The sequence below is a fragment of the Drosophila miranda genome (assembly GCF_003369915.1).
Source record: "Drosophila miranda strain MSH22 chromosome Y unlocalized genomic scaffold, D.miranda_PacBio2.1 Contig_Y4_pilon, whole genome shotgun sequence".
Classification (NCBI taxonomy): domain Eukaryota; kingdom Metazoa; phylum Arthropoda; class Insecta; order Diptera; family Drosophilidae; genus Drosophila; species Drosophila miranda.
Genome location: NW_022881636.1, coordinates 1,134,649 through 1,144,629, shown reverse-complemented (window position 1 = coordinate 1,144,629; position 9,981 = coordinate 1,134,649).

Sequence of the window (9,981 nt, the reverse complement as noted above, 5' to 3'; positions counted from 1 at the left end):
CCGACCGTGGAGAGACACTGAGTCGACGTCCTTGTCAAGTCCTTTTCAGTTCTTAATGCTCAATGCTATAAGAACTACCTATCTCGATGCAGGATACGTTTTTCTCAGGACCCTAAACAGTTTTACAGCTTCGTAAACAGTAAGCGTAAAACGTCCGCACACCCATCCTCGCTATCATTTTGTAATACGTCGGCAAATAATGATCAGGCAATTGCCGATCTTTTTGCCCAATTCTTCCAAACCACCTATTCTGAGGAAAGCTACTCTGGTCATCCGTACCCATACGGTTTACCGAGGTCGAACGGCATTTTCAGTCCCTTGTTAAATGAATCTTCCCTACTTCATGATCTTCGACTAGTTAAGCCGGTGTTTTCACCGGGTCCAGACGGGGTTCCAGGTTGTGTACTCAGGTACTGCGCCGAGGCTCTGTGTGGACCTTTGCTTAAACTATTCACCCTATCCATTGATTCTTCTTGCTTCCCCCCGATCTGGAAGGAATCGTTTATAATTCCTCTCCATAAAAAAGGTAGCAAGTCTGATGCAAAAAATTATAGAGGTATAGCAAAGTTATCCGCTATTTCTAAAATGTTTGAGAGGGTTTTAACTCCGCACTTGCAACATCTCTGCAAGTCACTTATATCTCCAACTCAGCATGGATTTATAAGGCGGCGATCAACCACCACGAACTTGTTAGAGTTTACCTCTTTCATTATTAAAGGCTTTCAAGGTAACTTACAGACGGATGTTATTTACACCGACTTTAGTAAAGCATTCGACTCTGTAAACCATTCCCTTTTAGCGCATAAACTTGACCTTTTAGGGTTTCCGCCCAACCTCCTGAGATGGATTTCTAGCTATCTTTGTTCTAGGTCTCAAAGAGTCCTCTTCAAAAACTCCCTCTCTTTCCCAGTAAAGGTTTCTTCGGGAGTACCACAAGGCAGCCATCTAGGCCCCTTACTCTTCACACTCTTTATTAATGACTTACCTTCAGTATTAACATACTCTCGAGTACTTATGTATGCGGATGATGTTAAACTCTGTGTCCAGTACATTTCATTTCATTCTCGCTTGCAATCCGATCTCAATAACTTTCAGTCATGGTGTTGTGCAAACTTGTTACACCTTAATGCCTCGAAATGCAAAGTTATGACATTTCATCGTTCTAGCCCTTTGTTGGCTCCTTACACCCTATTTGGTGGTTCTCTTGAGAGAATTACCCTGGTGGATGATCTGGGTGTTATGTTAGACCCCAAGTTAAAGTTTTCCGAACACATTTCTACCATGGTAAATAAGGCCATGAGCGTGCTTGGGTTTATAAAGAGGTGGTCAAAGGAATTTGACGACCCCTATATAACAAAGACTCTCTATACCTCGCTTGTTCGTCCGATCTTAGAATACGGCTCCTGTGTATGATGCCCTCAGTACAAAGTACACCAGGACCGTATAGAATCAGTACAGAAAAACTTTTTACTCTTTGCTCTGCGGGGCCTTAACTGGGATGCGGGTGTAAGACTCCCATCTTACTCTAGTAGACTACTATTAGTAAACCTCCCATCCTTAGTTAACCGTAGAAAAATGCTTGGTGTGATATTTATGCACAACTTGATCAGGGGTGACATAGACAGCCCTGATCTGTTGAGCCGCATAAACTTCACGATTCCTATTAGACTGACTAGAAATTTTATACCGTTGTTCCTTCCACTTTGTAGATCGAATTATTCCTTGCATGAACCGTTTAGGGTCTTATGCTCGGATTATAATTCCCTCTACCATATTATATCCACCACTAATTCTCTTCCTCTTATTAAATAATTAATCCTTACACACCTTTCTATTAATTAGTAACTGTAGTGGTATTTGTACTTTGATTGCATGCTTAGTTTCTTAGTAAGTTTAGTACTAATTTTCCTCGAATGTTAGTCTAATAGCTATCTTTCTTGCATGTTCGCGTTTGGTTCGGCTACGCACCGCGCGTCATGCGGCAGCGCCCCTCGGTCGGTTGGGCGGGAGGAGGGCTGCGTTTTGCCTGGGATCCGCGCGTAACAGCCTTCTGCTGGTGTAACACGGGCCACTTGACGGTGCAGTAACTGCATCGCCTCTTGAAAGATGCAGTCATTGCATGTCAACGTCCACAAAAAAAAAAAATAAATAAAGTCCAGAGCGCCTTTTTTGGGATGAATCGGGTCCGGGGCGTACGCCCAGCCATAGGCCACCCCATCCTGCAAGGGGGGGGGAGGATGTTCAGGCCAGACGTAAACAATTTCCGCGCACTGTGCCAACTCCATGCGCCCCGGTCCCAACTCGCTCTCGCGTGCTCGGAGGGGCGCTCGGATCCACAATCCACGATCCACACGGCGCTCACGGCAGAAAAAGCACCATAAGGCATAGAGTTAAGCAGTAACGGTTTTCATTTCTTATGACGGCTACAGCAATTGCGTTGTGGGAGAGTTGAGCTTCGATCCGCCCCACTACAAACAGTCGGTTTTGCCAATTGCAAAATATGAGTTCAAGGATCTCAGAACCTATAAGAGCCAGAGCAACCAAATTTGGTATCCACGCTCCTGTGATATCGGACCTTGACCGTTTCGTGTCCAAATTTCGCCACTCCCCCTTCCGCCCCCGCAAAGGACGAAAATCTGGGGCATCCACAAATCTCAGAGACTATTAAGGCTAGCCTTAACCACAACGTAACCAAATTTGGTATCCGCACTTCTGTTAGATCTCACTATAAAACGTATATCTCAGAATTTCGCCCTACCCCGTTCTGCCCCCACAAAGGACGAAAATCTGTTGCATCCACAATATTGCACACTCGAGAAAACTAAAAACGCAGAATCATAGATAACGACCATATCTATCAGATTGCTGAATCTGGATCAGATCAGATAATTTTTATAGCCAAAAGGAACAAATCAATTTGCAGTGGCTATGCAGCGCCCGACGTCACGCTCAGACTGATTTTCTGTCTCTCTCGCACGCACTCTTTGTCGTGTCGTTTAATATTAGCAGCGTCTGCCGGAGGAGAGCCATACTGACTTAGTATCGGGTATAACTGTAGAGTTGCGGTGTCCGCAGCAACTCACAACGTTCCCCCTCGTTATACCCTATACTCAAAATGAGTATTGGGGTATATTAGATTTGTGGTATAAGTGGATGTGTGTAACGTCCAGAAGGAATCGTTTCCGACCCCATAAAGTATATATATTCTTGATCAGCATCAATAGCCAAGTCGATTGAGCCATGTCTGTCTGTCCGTCTGTCCGTCTGTCCGTCCGTCCGTCTGTCCGTCTGTCCGTCCCTATTAGCGCCTAGTGCTCAAAGATTATAAGAGCTAGAGCAACGATGTTTTGGATCCAGACTTCTGTGATATGTCACTGCTACAAAAAAATTTCAAAATTTCGCCCCGCCCACTTCCGCCCCCACAAAGGACGAAAATCTGTGGCATCCACATTTTTAAAGATACGATAAAACCAAAAACGCAGAATCGTAGAGGATGACTATATGTTCTAGAGTGCAGAATCTGAATTGGATCGTATTATTATTATAGCCAGCATCAAGAAAACAATTTCATTTTTTCTCGCCCTGTCTCTCTCTAACACACAGGTTTCATGGTCGGCTTTGCCAATTGCAAAATATGAGTTCAAGGATCTCAGAACCTATAAGAGCCAGAGCAACCAAATTTGGTATCCACACTCCTGTGATATCGGACCTTGACCGTTTCGTGTCCAAATTTCGCCACACCCCCTTCCGCCCCCGCAAAGGACGAAAATCTGGGGCATCCACAAATCTCAGAGACTATTAAGGCTAGAGTAACCAAATTTGGTATCCGCACTGCTGTTAGATCTCACTATAAAACGTATATCTCAAAATTTCGCCCCACCCCTTTCCGCCCTCACAAAGGACGAAAATCTGTTGCATCCACAATATTGCACATTCGAGAAAACTAAAAACGCAGAATCATAGATAATGACCATATCTATCAGATTGCTGAATCTGGATCAGATCAGATCTTTTTTATAGCCAAAAGGAACAAATCAATTTGCACTGGCTACGCAGCCCCCGACGTCACGCTCAGACTGATTTTCTGTCTCTCTCGCACGCACTCCTTGTCGTGTCGTTTAATATTAGCGGCGTCTGCCGGAGGAGATCAATACTGACTTAGTATCGGGTATAACTGTAGAGTTGCGGTCTCCGCAGCAACTCACAACGTTCCCCCTCGTTATACCCGATACTCAAAATGAGTATTGGGGTATATTAGATTTGTGGTAAAAGTGGATGTGTGTAACGTCCAAAAGGAATCGTTTCCGACCCCATAAAGTATATATATTCTTGATCAGCATCAATAGCCGAGTCGATTGAGCCATGTCTGTCTGTCCGTCTGTCCGTCCGTCCGTCTGTCCGTCCCCTTCAGCGCCTAGTGCTCAAAGACTATAAGAGCGAGAGCAACGATGTTTTGGATCCAGACTTCTGTGATATGTCACTGCTACAAGACGATTTCAAAACTTCGCCCCGCCCACTTACGCCCCCACAAAGGACGAAAATCTGTGGCATCCACAATTTTAAAGATACGAGAAAACCAAAAACGCAGAATCGTAGAGAATCACCATATCTTTTAGACTGCAGAATCTGAATTGGATCGTATTATTATTATAGCCAGCATCAAGAAAACAATTTCATTTTTTCTCGCCCTGTCTCTCTCTAACACACACGTAGCATAGGCGGCTTTGCTTAGAGTAAAACATTAGCGCCTAGATCTCAGAGACTATAAAAGCTAGAGCAACCAAATTTGGTATCCACACTCCTAATATATCGGACCGAGACGAGTTTGTTTCAAAATTTCGCCACACCCCCTTCCGCCCCCGCAAAGGACGAAAATCTGGGGATATTCACAAATCTCAAAGACTATTAACGCTAGAGTAACCAAATTTAGTATCCGTTCTCCGGTTAGATTTCACTATAAAACGCATTTCTCGAAATTTCGCCCCACACCCTTCCGCCTACACAAAGGACGAAAATCTGTTGCATGCACAATATTGCAGATTCGAGAAAACTAAAAACGCAAAATCATAGATAACGACCATATCTGTCTGATCGCTGAATCTGGATCAGATCAGATAATTTTTATAGCCAACAGAAACAAATCAATTTGCAGTGGCTACGCAGCGCCCGACGTCACGCTCAGACTGATTTTCTGTCTGTCTCGCACGCACTCTTTGTCGTGTCGTTTAATATTAGCGGCGTCTGCCGAGGAGAGCCATACTGACTTAGTATCGGGTATAACTGTAGAGTTGCGGTGTCCGCAGCAACTCACAACGTTCCCCCTCGTTATACCCTATACTCAAAATGAGTATTGGGGTATATTAGATTTGTGGTAAAAGTGGATGTGTGTAACGTCCAGAAGGAATCGTTTCCGACCCCATAAAGTATATATATTCTTGATCAGCATCAATAGCCGAGTCGATTGAGCCATGTCTGTCTGTCCGTCTGTCCGTCCGTCCGTCTGTCCGTCTGTCCGTCCCTATTAGCGCCTAGTGCTCAAAGACTATAAGAGCTAGAGCAACGATGTTTTGGATCCAGACTTCTGTGATATGTCACTGCTACAAAAATATTTCAAAATTTCGCCCCGCCCACGTCCGCCCCCACAAAGGACGAAAATCTGTGGCATCCACAATTTTAAAGATACAAGAAAACCAAAAAAGCAGAATCGTAGAGAATGACCATATCTTTTAGACTGCAGAATCTGAATTGGATCGTACTATTATTATAGCCAGCATCAAGAAAACAATTTCATTTTTTCTCGCCCTGTCTCTCTCTAACACACACGTAGCATAGGCGGCTTTGCTTAGAGTAAAACATTAGCGCCTAGATCTCAGAGACTATAAAAGCTAGAGCAACCAAATTTGGTATCCAGACTCCTAATATATCGTACCGAGACGAGTTTGTTTCAAAATTTCGCCATACCCCCTTCCGCCCCCGCAAAGGACGAAAATCTGGGGATATTCACAAATCTCAAAGACTATTAACGCTAGAGTAACCAAATTTAGTATCCGTTCTCCGGTTAGATTTCACTATAAAACGCATTTCTCGAAATTTCGCCCCACACCCTTCCGCCTACACAAAGGACGAAAATCTGTTGCATGCACAATATTGCAGATTCGAGAAAACTAAAAACGCAAAATCATAGATAACGACCATATCTGTCTGATCGCTGAATCTGGATCAGATCAGACAATTTTTATAGCCAACAGAAACAAATCAATTTGCAGTGGCTACGCAGCGCCCGACGTCACGCTCAGACTGATTTTCTGTCTGTCTCGCACGCACTCTTTGTCGTGTCGTTTAATATTAGCGGCGTCTGCCGAGGAGAGCCATACTGACTTAGTATCGGGTATAACTGTAGAGTTGCGGTGTCCGCAGCAACTCACAACGTTCCCCCTCGTTATACCCGATACTCAAAATGAGTATTGGGGTATATTAGATTTGTGGTAAAAGTGGATGTGTGTAACGGCCAGAAGGAATCGTTTCCGACCCCATAAAGTATATATATTCTTGATCAGCATCAATAGCCGAGTCGATTGAGCCATGTCTGTCTGTCCGTCTGTCCGTCCGTCCGTCTGTCCGTCCCCTTCAGCGCCTAGTGCTCAAAGACTATAAGAGCGAGAGCAACGATGTTTTGGATCCAGACTTCTGTGATATGTCACTGCTACAAGACGATTTCAAAACTTCGCCCCGCCCACTTACGCCCCCACAAAGGACGAAAATCTGTGGCATCCACAATTTTAAAGATATGAGAAAACCAAAAACGCAGAATCGTAGAGAATTACCATATCTTTTAGACTGCAGAATCTGAATTGGATCGTATTATTATTATAGCCAGCATCAAGAAAACAATTTCATTTTTTCTCGCCCTGTCTCTCTCTAACACACACGTAGCATAGGCGGCTTTGCTTAGAGTAAAACATTAGCGCCTAGATCTCAGAGACTATAAAAGCTAGAGCAACCAAATTTGGTATCCAGACTCCTAATATATCGTACCGAGACGAGTTTGTTTCAAAATTTCGCCATACCCCCTTCCGCCCCCGCAAAGGACGAAAATCTGGGGATATTCACAAATCTCAAAGACTATTAACGCTAGAGTAACCAAATTTAGTATCCGCACTCCGGTTAGATCTCACTATAAAACGCATTTCTCAAAATTTCGCCCCACACCCTTCCGCCTACACAAAGGACGAAAATCTGTTGCATGCACAATATTGCAGATTCGAGAAAACTAAACAGATAACGACCATATCTGTCTGATCGCTGAATCTGGATCAGATCAGATAATTTTTATAGCCAACAGAAACAAATCAATTTGCAGTGGCTACGCAGCGCCCGACGTCACGCTCAGACTGATTTTCTGTCTGTCTCGCACGCACTCTTTGTCGTGTCGTTTAATATTAGCGGCGTCTGCCGAGGAGAGCCATACTGACTTAGTATCGGGTATAACTGTAGAGTTGCGGTGTCCGCAGCAACTCACAACGTTCCCCCTCGTTATACCCGATACTCAAAATGAGTATTGGGGTATATTAGATTTGTGGTAAAAGTGGATGTGTGTAACGTCCAGAAGGAATCGTTTCCGACCCCATAAAGTATATATATTCTTGATCAGCATCAATAGCCGAGTCGATTGAGCCATGTCTGTCTGTCCGTCTGTCCGTCTGTCCGTCCGTCCGTCTGTCCGTCCCCTTCAGCGCCTAGTGCTCAAAGACTATAAGAGCTAGAGCAACGATGTTTTGGATCCAGACTTCTGTGATATGTCACTGCTACAAGACGATTTCAAAACTTTGCCCCGCCCACTTACGCCCCCACAAAGGACGAAAATCTGTGGCATCCACAATTTTAAAGATACGAGAAAACCAAAAACGCAGAATCGTAGAGAATGACCATATCTTTTAGACTGCAGAATTTGAATAAGATCGTATTATTATTATAGCCAGCATCAAGAAAACAATTTCATTTTTTCTCGCCCTGTCTCTCTCTAACACACACGTAGCATAGCCGGCTTTGCTTAGAGTAAAACATTAGCGCCTAGATCTCAGATACTATAAAAGCTAGAGCAACCAAATTTGGTATCCACACTCCTAATATATCGGACCGAGACGAGTTTGTTTTAAAATTTCGCCACACCCACTTCCGCCCCCGCAAAGGATGAAAGTCTGGGGATATTCACAAATCTCAGAGACTATTAAGGCTAGAGTAACCAAATTTGGTATCCGCACTCCTGTTAGATTTCACTTTAAAACGTATATCTCAAAATTTCGCCCCACCCCCTTCCGCCCCACAAAGGACGAAATTCTGTTGCATCCACAATATTGCACATTCGAGAAAACTAAAAACGCAGAATCATAGATAATGATCATATCTATCAGATTGCTGCATCTGGATCAGATCAGATAATTTTTATAGCCAAAAAGAGCAAATCAATTTGCACTGGCTACGCAGCCCCCGACGTCACGATCAGACTGATTTTCTGTCTCTCTCGCACGCACTCTTTGTCGTGTCGTTCAAATTAGCGCCGTCTGCCGGAGTGGCTCTCTCTCCTACTGACTTAGTATCGGGTATAACTGTAGAGTTGCGGTGTCCGCTGCAACTCACAACGTTCCCCCTCGTTTTTATACCCGATACTCAAAATGAGTATTGGGGTATATTAGATTTGTGGTAAAAGTGGATGTGTGTAACGTCCAAAAGGAATCGTTTCTGACCCCATAAAGTATATATATTCTTGATCAGCATCAATAGCCGAGTCGATTGAGCCATGTCTGTCTGTCCGTCTGTCCGTCCGTCTGTCCGTCCCCTTCAGCGCCTAGTGCTCAAAGACTATAAGAGCGAGAGCAACGATGTTTTGGATCCAGACTTCTGTGATATGTCACTGCTACAAGAATATTTCAAAACTTTGCCCCGCCCACTTCCGCCCCCACAAAGGACGAAAATCTGTGGCATCCACAATTTCGACGATACGAGAAAACTAAAAACGCAGAATCGTAGAAGATGACTATATCTTTTAGAGTGCAAAATCTGAACCAGATCGTATAATTATTATAGCCAGAATCAAGAAAACAATTTCATTTTTTCTCGCCCTGTCTCTCTTTAACACACACGTAGCATAGCCGGCTTTGCTTAGAGTAAAACATTAGAGCCTAGATTTTAGAGACTATTAAGGCTAGAGTAACCAAATTTGGTATCCGCACTCCTGTTAGATCTCACTATAAAACGTGCATCTCAAAATTTCGCCCCACCCCCTTCCGCCCCCACAAAGGACGAAAATCTGTTGCATACACAATATTGCACAATCGAGAAAACTAAAAACGCAGAATCATAGATAATGACCATATCTATCAGATTGCTGAATCTGGATCAGATCAGATCATTTTTATAGCCAAAAGGAACAAATCAATTTGCACTGGCTACGCAGCCCCCGACGTCACACTCAGACTGATTTTCTGTCTCTCTCGCACGCACTCCTTGTCGTGTCGTTTAATATTAGCGGCGTCTGCCGGAGGAGAGCCATACTGACTTAGTATCGGGTATAACTGTAGAGTTGCGGTCTCCGCAGCAACTCACAACGTTCCCCCTCGTTTGTTTTGTTTTTGTGTATAATTGTTTGAAGAAGAGTACTGAAATTTGTTTTCAGTCTGCGGTATATGTAGTATGTGTGAAGACAGCGGTTTTATGTGTGGCATATGCAGCATCGCCGGAAATCGGAGTCGGCTCATTATACGCATCGGATTGAATTCCAATTTGCTCTAATCTATGCCTCGGATGGAGTGATGCAATATCTTGGCGAGATTGCGATCAGACGCCACCTGCAGCCTTGAATGCGTGACGTATCTCTCGGAAACTACTGGGAGATCAAGATCAGATAAGATCAGATCAACCTTAGCTTCATTTATCTAAGGGAGCTCGATAGAGGAGTATTTGGTACAGGAGCTAAAGATTGGG